This window comes from Mauremys reevesii, linkage group 12 (genome assembly GCF_016161935.1).
Source record: "Mauremys reevesii isolate NIE-2019 linkage group 12, ASM1616193v1, whole genome shotgun sequence".
Lineage (NCBI taxonomy): Eukaryota > Metazoa > Chordata > Testudines > Geoemydidae > Mauremys > Mauremys reevesii.
In genome coordinates this window covers 48334533-48352645 of record NC_052634.1, presented here as the reverse complement: position 1 = coordinate 48352645, position 18113 = coordinate 48334533, and the positions used below count along the sequence as shown (strand labels likewise).

Here is an 18113-nt window from a genome sequence, read left to right as displayed (position 1 = left end):
TGGGGAGCCTCAAAGGTCCCATTTTGCTACCTCTTGGCCTCAGAGCTTTCAGCTGGTGGTCCAAAGAGCAGGCTGGATGCCATTCAGAAACCCATCTGCCAGCAGCCGTGCCGGAGGCTCAGGCTTAATCCTCAAAGCCGAGCACAAAAACTTTCAGCCGGGAACATTTCGCTCCTTCCCGCCTCCGCCCAGCGGCAAGGAGAAGCGGAGGAGACAGGCCGGCTCAAGACACCTCCCTCCCACTTCCCTGTACGCTGTGCAAAGCTCTTGGCCTGCCTCATGCCTCATCAGGAAAGCACGGCCATGCGGCCCAAGCCTGAGTCACGTCCGCGGCCTGGCCCACCCCCCGACTGACGGCGCGCAGAGCCACGCGAGTCAATGGCAGGTCGAGTCGGGAGCCTCGGCTCTTTCCCCTGACAGCCACACACACAGCGCTGCCTAGCGCCCCCAGAGCCTCCCTCGTGTTCTCCCGCAGCAGCCGCCTGCCGGTGTGGGTGGGAAAAGGGGACCAGGAAGCACTGCAGCCTCATTCCGGGACAGGAGGCTCTCGCCACGCCCAGGCCTGCCTCTTGCCTTCAGCCCAGGCAGCCAGAGGTGCCAGGGAGCTCCCTGGCAGGCCGCCGCTTTGCCTCAGCCACCTCTTGCCTCATGGCCTAGGCTCTTGGGGCTCTGCTGGTCACCGGCTCGCTTGAAGGCCCAGAGGGAAAGAAACAAGCGCCGCGCGTAGCAGAGGATGGTTTCGATCCATCGATCTCTGGGTTATGGGCCCAGCACGCTCCCGCTGCGCCACTCTGCTGCTTCTTCACACTCTCCCCCTGTCACCTAGCTGCCACTATCCGGATTAGTGCCTTACATGCCCTCGCTATGGCAGGCAGATGCGCTGGCTGCTAGGCAGCTGCCCTGGTCACAGGATTTTACAGCTAGCTTCTACAGGGTAAAAAGGATCTATTTGGGGTTTGGACCCCATTGGGAGCTGGGTAGCTGAGTGCCAGAGACGGAGCACTTCTTAAACTGTTTTCAGTTACGCTTGTGGGGGACGAGGGTCAGCCTTGGATCCGTGTCTGCAGCAGGCAAGCACCTCTGGCTCAATCGCCCCCCGCCGTATTAGCAGACTAAAACGCGGAGCGAACGCACACGCCTTGCAAAGGAAGAGGAGCCGGAATCTCGAACAAAAGTCAGCATTTTATTAAGATGAGGTTCAAAGAAAAAAAAAGTGTACGGTACAGAGTTTTGGCGTAGATGTTTCTGGTGCTCAGGGAACAACGTACAGCTTACCCAAGGGGTGCAAAGTTCGGTTTAAAATGGGGTGGCGTAAGGAATACATAATCTGCAATAGCCCTGAGGGGGTAAAGGTTAACGTACAGACACTGAGTTAGGAGGGCATGTTGTCCATATGAGGGCTACGTTCGGGTGTGGAGTATAACGAGCGGTTACGACGATGAGGATGGATTGACCCGCGTTAGGTGAGTTTTAACGTTCGGTGTTTTGGAATCTTTGCCACAATCTAGTTGAAGCAGGGTCAGTATGAAGTCTACCCTGCCATCTGTTGGTGATCTGTCATCAAGGCCTTTTGGGGCTGATGTCATTTGCATGGTTACACCCACCCCGGATTGCATGATGGGAGTGCTTGTCCAAATGGTCATTTCAGCTGCTGCGGGATCCCCAGTGTCTTTGTTATTGGGGCAGGAGTAATCCAGTGTATTTTCCTGTTGGTTTTGGATCAAGGACAGAGTAACTGTACCTGGCCTTTGAGGCCTGAGAGCGTCACCCTCGCCTGAAAAGTACTCACCATTAAGGGGTAGGGGTTCCTAACAGCAGCGCGTGGAGGGAGGTAGAAATGGATGTTTGTTGGTCTCTTGCAGGTGCTGCTGATGTCCTTTCTGCTGTCCCTGGTGTGCAAAGACAGAGGCAGAGGCAGAGGCGGTTTTGAATCTCTTCAAATTGTTGTGAGTGCTGCAGTTGCTCACCCTAAGCTTATGCCGTTAGATCTTAGATCTCTTTCACGGTGTATTTTGGTCCTGAGAGCTAAAAGGTGTGTTGTTAGGGAGTGAGGTAGCAGACGTTAGTTGCAGAGGTGGTGCATGTGCCACAGAAGTCGTGTTGATCCCCCCCGCCCCTGCTCCTGTCCAAGAGTCCAGTATTTGCATAAACCCACCCGCTCACCTGTGACTAACAATCTCGCTCTGCTAACTCTTCCAGCAAAACAGACCAAAGAAAGCGTATGCGAGCGCTGTACCACAGCCCCGGTGCTCTTTTCGGTTCCTTCCCACAGAACTTTCCTTCCATAGCAATCCAGTTCCTTGCTTTTGCTTGGCTAACCACTGTAGGCATGTGCTATACCGTACCCTGAGCTGATTCCCGGCTTTTGTGCTCAATACAGCCTTGCCCCCTCCATGTCTCTGTGGCGCAATGGGTCAGCGCGTTCGGCTGTTAACCGAAAGGATGGTGGTTCGAGCCCACCCAGGGACGGCGCTAAGCCCCTGCTACTGCCTTGCTTTCCCGAGGCCTGTATGGGGAGCCTCAAAGGTCCCATTTTGCTACCTCTTGGCCTCAGAGCTTTCAGCTGGTGGTCCAAAGAGCAGGCTGGATGCCATTCAAAAACCCATCTGCCAGCAGCCGTGCCGGAGGCTCAGGCTTAATCCTCAAAGCCGAGCACAAAAACTTTCAGCCGGGAACATTTCGCTCCCTTCCCGCCTCCGCCCAAGCGGCAAGGGAGAAGCGGAGGAGACAGGCCGGCTCAGACGCCTCCCTCCCACTTCCCTGTACGCTGTGCAAAGCTCTTGGCCTGCCTCATGCCTCATCAGGAAAGCACGGCCATGCGGCCCAAGCCTGAGTCACGTCCGCGGCCTGGCCCACACCGCCCCGGCTGACGGCGCGCAGAGCCACGCGAGTCAATGGCAGGTCGAGTCGGGAGCCTCGGCTCTTTCCTGACAGCCACACACACAGCGCTGCCTAGCGCCCCAGAGCCTCCTCGTGTTCTCCCGCAGCCGCCTGCCGGTGTGGGTGGGAAAAGGGGACCAGGAAGCACTGCAGCCTCATTCCGGGACAGGAGGCCCTCGCCACGCCCAGGCCTGCCTCTTGCCTTCAGCCCAGGCAGCCAGAGGTGCCAGGGAGCTCCCTGGCAGGCCGCCGCTTTGCCTCAGCCACCTCTTGCCTCATGGCCTAGGCTCTTGGGGCTCTGCTGGTCACCGGCTCGCTTGAAGGCCCAGAGGGAAAAGAAACAAGCGCACGCGTAGCAGAGGATGGTTTCGATCCATCGATCTCTGGGTTATGGGCCCAGCACGCTCCCGCTGCGCCACTCTGCTGCTTCTTCACACTCTCCCCCTGTCACCTAGCTGCCACTATCCGGATTAGTGCCTTACATGCCCTCGCTCTGGCAGGCAGATGCGCTGGCTGCTAGGCAGCTGCCCTGGTCACAGGATTTTACAGCTAGCTTCTACAGGGTAAAAAGGATCTATTTGGGGTTTGGACCCCATTGGGAGCTGGGTAGCTGAGTGCCAGAGACGGGAGCACTTCTTAAACTGTTTTCAGTTACGCTTGTGGGGACGAGGGTCAGCCTTGGATCCGTGTCTGCAGCAGGCAAGCACCTCTGGCTCAATCGCCCCGCCGTATTAGCAGACTAAACGCGGAGCGAACGCACACGCCTTGCAAAGGAAGAGGAGCCGGGATCTCGAACAAAAGTCAGCATTTTATTAAGATGAGGTTCAAAGAAAAAAAAAGTGTACGGTACAGAGTTTTGGCGTAGATGTTTCTGGTGCTCAGGGAACAACGTACAGCTTACCCAAGGGGTGCAAAGTTCGGTTTAAAATGGGGTGGCGTAAGGAATACATAATCTGCAATAGCCCTGAGGGGGGGTAAAAGGTTAACGTACAGACACTGAGTTAGGAGGGCATGTTGTCCATATGAGGGCTACGTTCGGGTGTGGAGTATAACAAGCGGTTACGACGATGAGGATGGATTGACCCGCGTTAGGTGAGTTTTAACGTTCGGTGTTTTGGAATCTTTGCCACAATCTAGTTGAAGCAGGGTCAGTATGAAGTCTACCCTGCCATCTGTTGGTGATCTGTCATCAAGGCCTTTTGGGGCTGATGTCATTTGCATGGTTACACCCACCCCGGATTGCATGATGGGAGTGCTTGTCCAAACGGTCATTTCAGCTGCTGCGGGATCCCCAGTGTCTTTGTTATTGGGGCAGGAGTAATCCAGTGTATTTTCCTGTTGGTTTTGGATCAAGGACAGAGTAACTGTACCTGGCCTTTGAGGCCTGAGAGCGTCACCCTCGCCTGAAAAGTACTCACCATTAAGGGGTAGGGGTTCCTAACAGCAGCGCGTGGAGGGAGGTAGAAATGGATGTTTGTTGGTCTCTTGCAGGTGCTGCTGATGTCCTTTCTGCTGTCCCTGGTGTGCAAAGACAGAGGCAGAGGCAGAGGCGGTTTTGAATCTCTTCAAATTGTTGTGAGTGCTGCAGTTGCTCACCCTAAGCTTATGCCGTTAGATCTTAGATCTCTTTCACGGTGTATTTTGGTCCTGAGAGCTAAAAGGTGTGTTGTTAGGGAGTGAGGTAGCAGACGTTAGTTGCAGAGGTGGTGCATGTGCCACAGAAGTCGTGTTGATCCCCCCCGCCCCTGCTCCTGTCCAAGAGTCCAGTATTTGCATAAACCCACCCGCTCACCTGTGACTAACAATCTCGCTCTGCTAACTCTTCCAGCAAAACAGACCAAAGAAAGCGTATGCGAGCGCTGTACCACAGCCCCGGTGCTCTTTTCGGTTCCTTCCCACAGAACTTTCCTTCCATAGCAATCCAGTTCCTTGCTTTTGCTTGGCTAACCACTGTAGGCATGTGCTATACCGTACCCTGAGCTGATTCCCGGCTTTTGTGCTCAATACAGCCTTGCCCCCTCTGTGGCGCAATGGGTCAGCGTGTTCGGCTGTTAACCGAAAGGATGGTGGTTCGAGCCCACCCAGGGACGGCGCTAAGCCCCTGCTACTGCCTTGCTTTCCCGAGGCCTGTATGGGGAGCCTCAAAGGTCCCATTTTGCTACCTCTTGGCCTCAGAGCTTTCAGCTGGTGGTCCAAAGAGCAGGCTGGATGCCATTCAAAAACCCATCTGCCAGCAGCCGTGCCGGAGGCTCAGGCTTAATCCTCAAAGCCGAGCACAAAAACTTTCAGCCGGGAACATTTCGCTCCCTTCCCGCCTCCGCCCAAGCGGCAAGGGAGAAGCGGAGGAGACAGGCCGGCTCAAAGACACCTCCTCCCACTTCCCTGTACGCTGTGCAAAGCTCTTGGCCTGCCTCATGCCTCATCAGGAAAGCACGCCATGCGGCCCAAGCCTGAGTCACGTCCGCGGCCTGGCCCACCCCGCCCGGCTGACGGGCGCGCAGAGCCACGCGAGTCAATGGCAGGTCGAGTCGGGAGCCTCGGCTCTTTCCCTGACAGCCACACACACAGCGCTGCCTAGCGCCCCAGAGCCTCCCTCGTGTTCTCCCGCAGCAGCCGCCTGCCGGTGTGGGTGGGAAAAGGGGACCAGGAAGCACTGCAGCCTCATTCCGGGACAGGAGGCCTCGCCACGCCCAGGCCTGCCTCTTGCCTTCAGCCCAGGCAGCCAGAGGTGCCAGGAGCTCCTGGCAGGCCGCCGCTTTGCCTCAGCCACCTCTTGCCTCATGGCCTAGGCTCTTGGGGCTCTGCTGGTCACCGGCTCGCTTGAAGGCCCAGAGGAAAAGAAACAAGCGCACGCGTAGCAGAGGATGGTTTCGATCCATCGATCTCTGGGTTATGGGCCCAGCACGCCCCGCTGCGCCACTCTGCTGCTTCTTCACACTCTCCCCTGTCACCTAGCTGCCACTATCCGGATTAGTGCCTTACATGCCCTCGCTCTGGCAGGCAGATGCGCTGGCTGCCAGGCAGCTGCCCTGGTCACAGGATTTTACAGCTAGCTTCTACAGGGTAAAAGGATCTATTTGGGGTTTGGACCCCATTGGGAGCTGGGTAGCTGAGTGCCAGAGACGGGAGCACTTCTTAAACTGTTTTCAGTTACGCTTGTGGGGACGAGGGTCAGCCTTGGATCCGTGTCTGCAGCAGGCAAGCACCTCTGGCTCAATCGCCCCGCCGTATTAGCAGACTAAAACGCGGAGCGAACGCACACGCCTTGCAAAGGAAGAGGAGCCGATCTCGAACAAAAGTCAGCATTTTATTAAGATGAGGTTCAAAGAAAAAAAGTGTACGGTACAGAGTTTTGGTAGATGTTTCTGGTGCTCAGGAACAACGTACAGCTTACCCAAGGGTGCAAAGTTCGGTTTAAAATGGGGTGGCGTAAGGAATACATAATCTGCAATAGCCCTGAGGGGGGGTAAAAGGTTAACGTACAGACACTGAGTTAGGAGGGCATGTTGTCCATATGAGGGCTACGTTCGGGTGTGGAGTATAACAAGCGGTTACGACGATGAGGATGGATTGACCCGCGTTAGGTGAGTTTTAACGTTCGGTGTTTTGGAATCTTTGCCACAATCTAGTTGAAGCAGGGTCAGTATGAAGTCTACCCTGCCATCTGTTGGTGATCTGTCATCAAGGCCTTTGGGGCTGATGTCATTTGCATGGTTACACCCACCCCGGATTGCATGATGGGAGTGCTTGTCCAAACGGTCATTTCAGCTGCTGCGGGATCCCCAGTGTCTTTGTTATTGGGGCAGGAGTAATCCAGTGTATTTTCCTGTTGGTTTTGGATCAAGGACAGAGTAACTGTACCTGGCCTTTGAGGCCTGAGAGCGTCACCCTCGCCTGAAAAGTACTCACCATTAAGGGGTAGGGGTTCCTAACAGCAGCGCGTGGAGGGAGGTAGAAATGGATGTTTGTTGGTCTCTTGCAGGTGCTGCTGATGTCCTTTCTGCTGTCCCTGGTGTGCAAAGACAGAGGCAGAGGCAGAGGCGGTTTTGAATCTCTTCAAATTGTTGTGAGTGCTGCAGTTGCTCACCCTAAGCTTATGCCGTTAGATCTTAGATCTCTTTCACGGTGTATTTTGGTCCTGAGAGCTAAAAGGTGTGTTGTTAGGAGTGAGGTAGCAGACGTTAGTTGCAGAGGTGGTGCATGTGCCACAGAAGTCGTGTTGATCCCCCCCGCCCCTGCTCCTGTCCAAGAGTCCAGTATTTGCATAAACCCACCCGCTCACCTGTGACTAACAATCTCGCTCTGCTAACTCTTCCAGCAAAACAGACCAAAGAAAGTGTATGCAGCGCTGTACCACAGCCCCGGTGCTCTTTCGGTTCCTTCCCACAGAACTTTCCTTCCATAGCAATCCAGTTCCTTGCTTTTGCTTGGCTAACCACTGTAGGCATGTGCTATACCGTACCCTGAGCTGATTCCCGGCTTTTGTGCTCAATACAGCCTTGCCCCCTCCATGTCTCTGTGGCGCAATGGGTCAGCGCTCGGCTGTTAACCGAAAGGATGGTGGTTCGAGCCCACCCAGGACGGCGCTAAGCCCCTGCTACTGCCTTGCTTTCCCGAGGCCTGTATGGGGAGCCTCAAAGGTCCCATTTTGCTACCTCTTGGCCTCAGAGCTTTCAGCTGGTGGTCCAAAGAGCAGGCTGGATGCCATTCAAAAACCCATCTGCCAGCAGCCGTGCCGGAGGCTCAGGCTTAATCCTCAAAGCCGAGCACAAAAACTTTCAGCCGGGAACATTTCGCTCCCTTCCCGCCTCCGCCCAGCGGCAAGGGAGAAGCGGAGGAGACAGGCCGGCTCAAAGACACCTCCTCCCACTTCCCTGTACGCTGTGCAAAGCTCTTGGCCTGCCTCATGCCTCATCAGGAAAGCACGGCCATGCGGCCCAAGCCTGAGTCACGTCCGCGGCCTGGCCCACCCCGCCCCGGCTGACGGCGCGCAGAGCCACGCGAGTCAATGGCAGGTCGAGTCGGGAGCCTCGGCTCTTTCCCCTGACAGCCACACACACAGCGCTGCCTAGCGCCCCCAGAGCCTCCCTCGTGTTCTCCCGCAGCAGCCGCCTGCCGGTGTGGGTGGGAAAAGGGGACCAGGAAGCACTGCAGCCTCATTCCGGGACAGGAGGCCCTCGCCACGCCCAGGCCTGCCTCTTGCCTTCAGCCCAGGCAGCCAGAGGTGCCAGGAGCTCCCTGGCAGGCCGCCGCTTTGACTCAGCCACCTCTTGCCTCATGGCCTAGGCTCTTGGGGCTCTGCTGGTCACCGGCTCGCTTGAAGGCCCAGAGGGAAAAGAAACAAGCGCACGCGTAGCAGAGGATGGCTTCGATCCATCGATCTCTGGGTTATGGGCCCAGCACGCTCCCGCTGCGCCACTCTGCTGCTTCTTCACACTCTCCCCCGGTCACCTAGCTGCCACTATCCGGATTAGTGCCTTACATGCCCTCGCTCTGGCAGGCAGATGCGCTGGCTGCTAGGCAGCTGCCCTGGTCACAGGATTTTACAGCTAGCTTCTACAGGGTAAAAAGGATCTATTTGGGGTTTGGACCCCATTGGGAGCTGGGTAGCTGAGTGCCAGAGACGGGAGCACTTCTTAAACTGTTTTCAGTTACGCTTGTGGGGGACGAGGGTCAGCCTTGGATCCGTGTCTGCAGCAGGCAAGCACCTCTGGCTCAATCGCCCCGCCGTATTAGCAGACTAAAACGCGGAGCGAACGCACACGCCTTGCAAAGGAAGAGGAGGATCTCGAACAAAAGTCAGCATTTTATTAAGATGAGGTTCAAAGAAAAAAAGTGTACGGTACAGAGTTTTGGCGTAGAAGTTTCTGGTGCTCAGGGAACAACGTACAGCTTACCCAAGGGTGCAAAGTTCGGTTTAAAATGGGGTGGCGTAAGGAATACATAATCTGCAATAGCCCTGAGGGGGTAAAGGTTAACGTACAGACACTGAGTTAGGAGGGCATGTTGTCCATATGAGGGCTACGTTCGGGTGTGGAGTATAACGAGCGTTACGACGATGAGGATGGATTGACCCGCGTAGGTGAGTTTTAACGTTCGGTGTTTTGGAATCTTTGCCACAATCTAGTTGAAGCAGGGTCAGTATGAAGTCTACCCTGCCATCTGTTGGTGATCTGTCGTCAAGGCCTTTTGGGGCTGATGTCATTTGCATGGTTACACCCACCCCGGATTGCATGATGGGAGTGCTTGTCCAAACGGTCATTTCAGCTGCTGCGGGATCCCCAGTGTCTTTGTTATTGGGGCAGGAGTAATCCAGTGTATGTTCCTGTTGGTTTTGGATCAAGGACAGAGTAACTGTACCTGGCCTTTGAGGCCTGAGAGCGTCACCCTCGCCTGAAAAGTACTCACCATTAAGGGGTAGGGGTTCCTAACGGCAGCGCGTGGAGGGAGGTAGAAATGGATGTTTGTTGGTCTCTCGCAGGTGCTGCTGATGTCCTTTCTGCTGTCCCTGGTGTGGAAAGACAGAGGCAGAGGCGGTTTTGAATCTCTTCAAATTGTTGTGAGTGCTGCAGTTGCTCACCCTAAGCTTATGCCGTTAGATCTTAGATCTCTTTCACGGTGTATTTTGGTCCTGAGAGCTAAAAGGTGTGTTGTTAGGAGTGAGGTAGCAGACGTTAGTTGCAGAGGTGGTGCATGTGCCACAGAAGTCGTGTTGATCCCCCCCGCCCCAGCTCCTGTCCAAGAGTCCAGTATTTGCATAAACCCACCCGCTCACCTGTGACTAACAATCACGCTCAGCTAAATCTTCCAGCAAAACAGACAAAAGAAAGTGTATGCAGCGCTGTACCACAGCCCCGGTGCTCTTTTCGGTTCCTTCCCACAGAACTTTCCTTCCATAGCAATCCAGTTCCTTGCTTTTGCTTGGCTAACCACTGTAGGCATGTGCTATACCGTACCCTGAGCTGATTCCCGGCTTTTGTGCTCAATACAGCCTTGCCCCTCCATGTCTCTGTGGCGCAATGGGTCAGCGCGTTCGGCTGTTAACCGAAAGGATGGTGGTTCGAGCCCACCCAGGACGGCGCTAAGCCCCTGCTACTGCCTTGCTTTCCCGAGGCCTGTATGGGGAGCCTCAAAGGTCCCATTTTGCTACCTCTTGGCCTCAGAGCTTTCAGCTGGTGGTCCAAAGAGCAGGCTGGATGCCATTCAAAACCCATCTGCCAGCAGCCGTGCCGGAGGCTCAGGCTTAATCCTCAAAGCCGAGCACAAAACTTTCAGCCGGGAACATTTCGCCTCCCTTCCCGCCTCCGCCCAAGCGGCAAGGGAGAAGCGGAGGAGACAGGCCGGCTCAAAGACACCTCCTCCCACTTCCCTGTACGCTGTGCAAAGCTCTTGGCCTGCCTCATGCCTCATCAGGAAAGCACGGCCATGCGGCCCAAGCCTGAGTCACGTCCGCGCCTGGCCCACCCCGCCCCGGCTGACGGCGCGCAGAGCCACGCGAGTCAATGGCAGGTCGAGTCGGGAGCCTCGGCTCTTTCCTGACAGCCACACACACAGCGCTGCCTAGCGCCCCAGAGCCTCCTCGTGTTCTCCCGCAGCAGCCGCCTGCCGGTGTGGGTGGGAAAAGGGGACCAGGAAGCACTGCAGCCTCATTCCGGGACAGGAGGCCCTCGCCACGCCCAGGCCTGCCTCTTGCCTTCAGCCCAGGCAGCCAGAGGTGCCAGGAGCTCCTGGCAGGCCGCCGCTTTGCCTCAGCCACCTCTTGCCTCATGGCCTAGGCTCTGGGGCTCTGCTGGTCACCGGCTCGCTTGAAGGCCCAGAGGGAAAAGAAACAAGCGCACGCGTAGCAGAGGATGGTTTCGATCCATCGATCTCTGGGTTATGGGCCCAGCACGCCCCGCTGCGCCACTCTGCTGCTTCTTCACACTCTCCCCTGTCACCTAGCTGCCACTATCCGGATTAGTGCCTTACATGCCCTCGCTCTGGCAGGCAGATGCGCTGGCTGCAGGCAGCTGCCCTGGTCACAGGATTTTACAGCTAGCTTCTACAGGGTAAAAGGATCTATTTGGGGTTTGGACCCCATTGGGAGCTGGGTAGCTGAGTGCCAGAGACGGGAGCACTTCTTAAACTGTTTTCAGTTACGCTTGTGGGGACGAGGGTCAGCCTTGGATCCGTGTCTGCAGCAGGCAAGCACCTCTGGCTCAATCGCCCCGCCGTATTAGCAGACTAAACGCGGAGCGAACGCACACGCCTTGCAAAGGAAGAGGAGCCGGATCTCGAACAAAAGTCAGCATTTTATTAAGATGAGGTTCAAAGAAAAAAGTGTACGGTACAGAGTTTTGGCGTAGATGTTTCTGGTGCTCAGGAACAACGTACAGCTTACCCAAGGGGTGCAAAGTTCGGTTTAAAATGGGGTGGCGTAAGGAATACATAATCTGCAATAGCCCTGAGGGGGGGTAAAAGGTTAACGTACAGACACTGAGTTAGGAGGGCATGTTGTCCATATGAGGGCTACGTTCGGGTGTGGAGTATAACAAGCGGTTACGACGATGAGGATGGATTGACCCGCGTTAGGTGAGTTTTAACGTTCGGTGTTTTGGAATCTTTGCCACAATCTAGTTGAAGCAGGGTCAGTATGAAGTCTACCCTGCCATCTGTTGGTGATCTGTCATCAAGGCCTTTTGGGGCTGATGTCATTTGCATGGTTACACCCACCCCGGATTGCATGATGGGAGTGCTTGTCCAAACGGTCATTTCAGCTGCTGGATCCCCAGTGTCTTTGTTATTGGGGCAGGAGTAATCCAGTGTATTTTCCTGTTGGTTTTGGATCAAGGACAGAGTAACTGTACCTGGCCTTTGAGGCCTGAGAGCGTCACCTCGCCTGAAAAGTACTCACCATTAAGGGGTAGGGGTTCCTAACAGCAGCGCGTGGAGGAGGTAGAAATGGATGTTTGTTGGTCTCTTGCAGGTGCTGCTGATGTCCTTTCTGCTGTCCCTGGTGTGCAAAGACAGAGGCAGAGGCAGAGGCGGTTTTGAATCTCTTCAAATTGTTGTGAGTGCTGCAGTTGCTCACCCTAAGCTTATGCCGTTAGATCTTAGATCTCTTTCACGGTGTATTTTGGTCCTGAGAGCTAAAAGGTGTGTTGTTAGGGAGTGAGGTAGCAGACGTTAGTTGCAGAGGTGGTGCATGTGCCACAGAAGTCGTGTTGATCCCCCCCGCCCCTGCTCCTGTCCAAGAGTCCAGTATTTGCATAAACCCACCCGCTCACCTGTGACTAACAATCTCGCTCTGCTAACTCTTCCAGCAAAACAGACCAAAGAAAGTGTATGCGAGCGCTGTACCACAGCCCCGGTGCTCTTTTCGGTTCCTTCCCACAGAACTTTCCTTCCATAGCAATCCAGTTCCTTGCTTTTGCTTGGCTAACCACTGTAGGCATGTGCTATACCGTACCCTGAGCTGATTCCCGGCTTTGTGCTCAATACAGCCTTGCCCCTCCATGTCTCTGTGGCGCAATGGGTCAGCGCGTTCGGCTGTTAACCGAAAGGATGGTGGTTCGAGCCCACCCAGGACGGCGCTAAGCCCTGCTACTGCCTTGCTTTCCCGAGGCCTGTATGGGGAGCCTCAAAGGTCCCATTTTGCTACCTCTTGGCCTCAGAGCTTTCAGCTGGTGGTCCAAAGAGCAGGCTGGATGCCATTCAAAATCCCATCTGCCAGCAGCCGTGCCGGAGGCTCAGGCTTAATCCTCAAAGCCGAGCACAAAAACTTTCAGCCGGGAACATTTCGCTCCCTTCCCGCCTCCGCCCAAGCGGCAAGGGAGAAGCGGAGGAGACAGGCCGGCTCAAAGACACCTCCCTCCCACTTCCCTGTACGCTGTGCAAAGCTCTTGGCCTGCCTCATGCCTCATCAGGAAAGCACGGCCATGCGGCCCAAGCCTGAGTCACGTCCGCGGCCTGGCCCACCCGCCCGGCTGACGGCGCGCAGAGCCACGCGAGTCAATGGCAGGTCGAGTCGGGAGCCTCGGCTCTTTCCCTGACAGCCACACACACAGCGCTGCCTAGCGCCCCAGAGCCTCCTCGTGTTCTCCCGCAGCAGCCGCCTGCCGGTGTGGGTGGGAAAAGGGGACCAGGAAGCACTGCAGCCTCATTCCGGGACAGGAGGCCCTCGCCACGCCCAGGCCTGCCTCTTGCCTTCAGCCCAGGCAGCCAGAGGTGCCAGGGAGCTCCCTGGCAGGCCGCCGCTTTGCCTCAGCCACCTCTTGCCTCATGGCCTAGGCTCTTGGGGCTCTGCTGGTCACCGGCTCGCTTGAAGGCCCAGAGGGAAAGAAACAAGCGCACGCGTAGCAGAGGATGGTTTCGATCCATCGATCTCTGGGTTATGGGCCCAGCACGCCCCGCTGCGCCACTCTGCTGCTTCTTCACACTCTCCCTGTCACCTAGCTGCCACTATCCGGATTAGTGCCTTACATGCCCTCGCTCTGGCAGGCAGATGCGCTGGCTGCCAGGCAGCTGCCCTGGTCACAGGATTTTACAGCTAGCTTCTACAGGGTAAAAGGATCTATTTGGGGTTTGGACCCCATTGGGAGCTGGGTAGCTGAGTGCCAGAGACGGGAGCACTTCTTAAACTGTTTTCAGTTACGCTTGTGGGGACGAGGGTCAGCCTTGGATCCGTGTCTGCAGCAGGCAAGCACCTCTGGCTCAATTGCCCCCCGCCGTATTAGCAGACTAAAACGCGGAGCGAACGCACACGCCTTGCAAAGGAAGAGGAGCCGGGATCTCGAACAAAAGTCAGCATTTTATTAAGATGAGGTTCAAAGAAAAAAAAAGTGTACGGTACAGAGTTTTGGCGTAGATGTTTCTGGTGCTCAGGGAACAACGTACAGCTTACCCAAGGGGTGCAAAGTTCGGTTTAAAATGGGGTGGCGTAAGGAATACATAATCTGCAATAGCCCTGAGGGGGGGTAAAAGGTTAACGTACAGACACTGAGTTAGGAGGGCATGTTGTCCATATGAGGGCTACGTTCGGGTGTGGAGTATAACAAGCGGTTACGACGATGAGGATGGATTGACCCGCGTTAGGTGAGTTTTAACGTTCGGTGTTTTGGAATCTTTGCCACAATCTAGTTGAAGCAGGGTCAGTATGAAGTCTACCCTGCCATCTGTTGGTGATCTGTCATCAAGGCCTTTTGGGGCTGATGTCATTTGCATGGTTACACCCACCCCGGATTGCATGATGGGAGTGCTTGTCCAAACGGTCATTTCAGCTGCTGCGGGATCCCCAGTGTCTTTGTTATTGGGGCAGGAGTAATCCAGTGTATTTTCCTGTTGGTTTTGGATCAAGGACAGAGTAACTGTACCTGGCCTTTGAGGCCTGAGAGCGTCACCCTCGCCTGAAAAGTACTCACCATTAAGGGGTAGGGGTTCCTAACAGCAGCGCGTGGAGGGAGGTAGAAATGGATGTTTGTTGGTCTCTTGCAGGTGCTGCTGATGTCCTTTCTGCTGTCCCTGGTGTGCAAAGACAGAGGCAGAGGCGGTTTTGAATCTCTTCAAATTGTTGTGAGTGCTGCAGTTGCTCACCCTAAGCTTATGCCGTTAGATCTTAGATCTCTTTCACGGTGTATTTTGGTCCTGAGAGCTAAAAGGTGTGTTGTTAGGAGTGAGGTAGCAGACGTTAGTTGCAGAGGTGGTGCATGTGCCACAGAAGTCGTGTTGATCCCCCCCGCCCCTGCTCCTGTCCAAGAGTCCAGTATTTGCATAAACCCACCCGCTCACCTGTGACTAACAATCTCGCTCTGCTAACTCTTCCAGCAAAACAGACCAAAGAAAGTGTATGCGAGCGCTGTACCACAGCCCCGGTGCTCTTTCGGTTCCTTCCCACAGAACTTTCCTTCCATAGCAATCCAGTTCCTTGCTTTTGCTTGGCTAACCACTGTAGGCATGTGCTATACCGTACCCTGAGCTGATTCCCGGCTTTTGTGCTCAATACAGCCTTGCCCTCTCCATGTCTCTGTGGCGCAATGGGTCAGCGCGTTCGGCTGTTAACCGAAAGGATGGTGGTTCGAGCCCACCCAGGGACGGCGCTAAGCCCCTGCTACTGCCTTGCTTTCCCGAGGCCTGTATGGGGAGCCTCAAAGGTCCCATTTTGCTACCTCTTGGCCTCAGAGCTTTCAGCTGGTGGTCCAAAGAGCAGGCTGGATGCCATTCAAAACCCATCTGCCAGCAGCCGTGCCGGAGGCTCAGGCTTAATCCTCAAAGCCGAGCACAAAAACTTTCAGCCGGGAACATTTCGCTCCCTTCCCGCCTCCGCCCAAGCGGCAAGGGAGAAGCGGAGGAGACAGGCCGGCTCAAAGACACCTCCTCCCACTTCCCTGTACGCTGTGCAAAGCTCTTGGCCTGCCTCATGCCTCGTCAGGAAAGCACGGCCATGCGGCCCAAGCCTGAGTCACGTCCGCGGCCTGGCCCGCCCCGCCCGGCTGACGGGCGCGCAGAGCCACGCGAGTCAATGGCAGGTCGAGTCGGGAGCCTCGGCTCTTTCCTGACAGCCACACACACAGCGCTGCCTAGCGCCCCAGAGCCTCCTCGTGTTCTCCCGCAGCAGCCGCCTGCCGGTGTGGGTGGGAAAAGGGGACCAGGAAGCACTGCAGCCTCATTCCGGGACAGGAGGCCCTCGCCACGCCCAGGCCTGCCTCTTGCCTTCAGCCCAGGCAGCCAGAGGTGCCAGGAGCTCCTGGCAGGCCGCCGCTTTGCCTCAGCCACCTCTTGCCTCATGGCCTAGGCTCTTGGGGCTCTGCTGGTCACCGGCTCGCTTGAAGGCCCAGAGGGAAAAGAAACAAGCGCACGCGTAGCAGAGGATGGCTTGATCCATCGATCTCTGGGTTATGGGCCCAGCACGCCCCGCTGCGCCACTCTGCTGCTTCTTCACACTCTCCCTGTCACCTAGCTGCCACTATCCGGATTAGTGCCTTACATGCCCTCGCTCTGGCAGGCAGATGCGCTGGCTGCCAGGCAGCTGCCCTGGTCACAGGATTTTACAGCTAGCTTCTACAGGGTCAAAAGGATCTATTTGGGGTTTGGACCCCATTGGGAGCTGGGTAGCTGAGTGCCAGAGACGGGAGCACTTCTAAAACTGTTTTCAGTTACGCTTGTGTGGGACGAGGGTCAGCATTGGATCCGTGTATGCAGCAGGCAAGCACCTCTGGCTCAATCGCCCCCGCCGTATTAGCAGACTAAAACGCGGAGCGAACGCACACGCCTTGCAAAGGAAGAGGAGCCGGATCTCGAACAAAAGTCAGCATTTTATTAAGATGAGGTTCAAAGAAAAAAAGTGTACGGTACAGAGTTTTGGCGTAGAAGTTTCTGGTGCTCAGGGAACAACGTACAGCTTACCCAAGGGTGCAAAGTTCGGTTTAAAATGGGGTGGCGTAAGGAATACATAATCTGCAATAGCCCTGAGGGGGGGTAAAAGGTTAACGTACAGACACTGAGTTAGGAGGGCATGTTGTCCATATGAGGGCTACGTTCGGGTGTGGAGTATAACGAGCGGTTACGACGATGAGGATGGATTGACCCGCGTTAGGTGAGTTTTAACGTTCGGTGTTTTGGAATCTTTGCCACAATCTAGTTGAAGCAGGGTCAGTATGAAGTCTACCCTGCCATCTGTTGGTGATCTGTCATCAAGGCCTTTTGGGGCTGATGTCATTTGCATGGTTACACCCACCCCGGATTGCATGATGGGAGTGCTTGTCCAAACGGTCATTTCAGCTGCTGCGGGATCCCCAGTGTCTTTGTTATTGGGGCAGGAGTAATCCAGTGTATGTTCCTGTTGGTTTTGGATCAAGGACAGAGTAACTGTACCTGGCCTTTGAGGCCTGAGAGCGTCACCCTCGCCTGAAAAGTACTCACCATTAAGGGGTAGGGGTTCCTAACGGCAGCGCGTGGAGGGAGGTAGAAATGGATGTTTGTTGGTCTCTCGCAGGTGCTGCTGATGTCCTTTCTGCTGTCCCTGGTGTGGAAAGACAGAGGCAGAGGCGGTTTTGAATCTCTTCAAATTGTTGTGAGTGCTGCAGTTGCTCACCCTAAGCTTATGCCGTTAGATCTTAGATCTCTTTCACGGTGTATTTTGGTCCTGAGAGCTAAAAGGTGTGTTGTTAGGGAGTGAGGTAGCAGACGTTAGTTGCAGAGGTGGTGCATGTGCCACAGAAGTCGTGTTGATCCCCCGCGCCCCTGCTCCTGTCCAAGAGTCCAGTATTTGCATAAACCCACCCGCTCACCTGTGACTAACAATCTCGCTCTGCGAAGTCTTCCAACAAAACTTTTCTGCCAGGTTCTCATTCCGAACTGTATTCCTATGAACTTAAGGTTTTAAATAGCATCACATTCCATCTCTTTCACTATAACTCAATTTTTCACTTATCTAATTTTTAAGTGTATGCCTTAACACATTATTTGTAAGGGAATAATAATTAATTCTATTTTTCAACTAAAGAGAGAAGAAAACCATATAATGTGTATTTAGAGAATTCAGCAGAATCTCATGATGTTAAACACATATATTTTCAATCTCTCTTAAATTGCTATTCTTTGGAACCCATGTCCCTTGTCTAACGATTTTTATGTAGGTTCGGGTGAGTCCCGAAATCATGAACTGCTAAGTACCGTTCTACTGTTTTTTATTCATATGACCAGGATTACTACACTTCATTACTCCTGCCCTATTAAGAAAGTGTTTGGGGATCCGACAGCAGCCAAAATCACCATTTGGACAAGCACCCCCATCATGCAATGCGGCGTGGGTGTGACCATGCACATCAGCAACCAAAGGCCTTTACAACACATCACGAACAGATGGCAGGGTAGAGTTCATTCTGACCTTGCTTACATCCTCCCCACAGCCAAGAGTTGGTGCTCCTGATAAATCACACTCCCTATTATACCAGCTCATTGGTATTGAATGCTGAAGTTATGGCTAGCAAAAGTAGCCACCCATCTCTGCTCTGTAGCATCCAGCTTAGCCCTTCTTAACACATAAGTCAGTGGATTGTTCTCTGTGCATACCTGAAACTGAGCACCAGACAAGTAGTCTCGAAATTTCTCAATGATGGCCCATTTCAAGGCCAAGAACTGCAGCTGGTGGATGGGATAGTGAGTTTCGCTATCAGACAGTCCTCAGCTGGCAAAGGCTACAGATTTACATTTACCTTCCACTTCCTGGTAGGAGAGTGCTCCCAGACCCTCCAAAC

The 18113-nt window shown here is 54.8% G+C and overlaps 5 non-coding genes across 5 annotated transcripts; all 5 read left to right on the top strand.

The window, feature by feature from the left end:
• The first annotated feature begins 2395 nt into the window (after positions 1 to 2395).
• TRNAN-GUU lies at positions 2396 to 2469 on the top strand. The gene has a single exon. It is a non-coding gene; the product is annotated as a tRNA-Asn (tRNA).
• Positions 2470 to 4893: 2424 nt separating this feature from the next.
• Positions 4894 to 4970, top strand: TRNAN-GUU. Its single transcript has one exon. It is a non-coding gene; the product is annotated as a tRNA-Asn (tRNA).
• A 4915-nt stretch (positions 4971 to 9885) lies between these two features.
• TRNAN-GUU lies at positions 9886 to 9958 on the top strand. The gene has a single exon. It is a non-coding gene; the product is annotated as a tRNA-Asn (tRNA).
• A 2418-nt stretch (positions 9959 to 12376) lies between these two features.
• Positions 12377 to 12449, top strand: TRNAN-GUU. The gene has a single exon. It is a non-coding gene; the product is annotated as a tRNA-Asn (tRNA).
• A 2428-nt stretch (positions 12450 to 14877) lies between these two features.
• On the top strand, positions 14878 to 14951 carry TRNAN-GUU. The gene has a single exon. It is a non-coding gene; the product is annotated as a tRNA-Asn (tRNA).
• The last annotated feature ends 3162 nt before the right edge of the window (positions 14952 to 18113 follow it).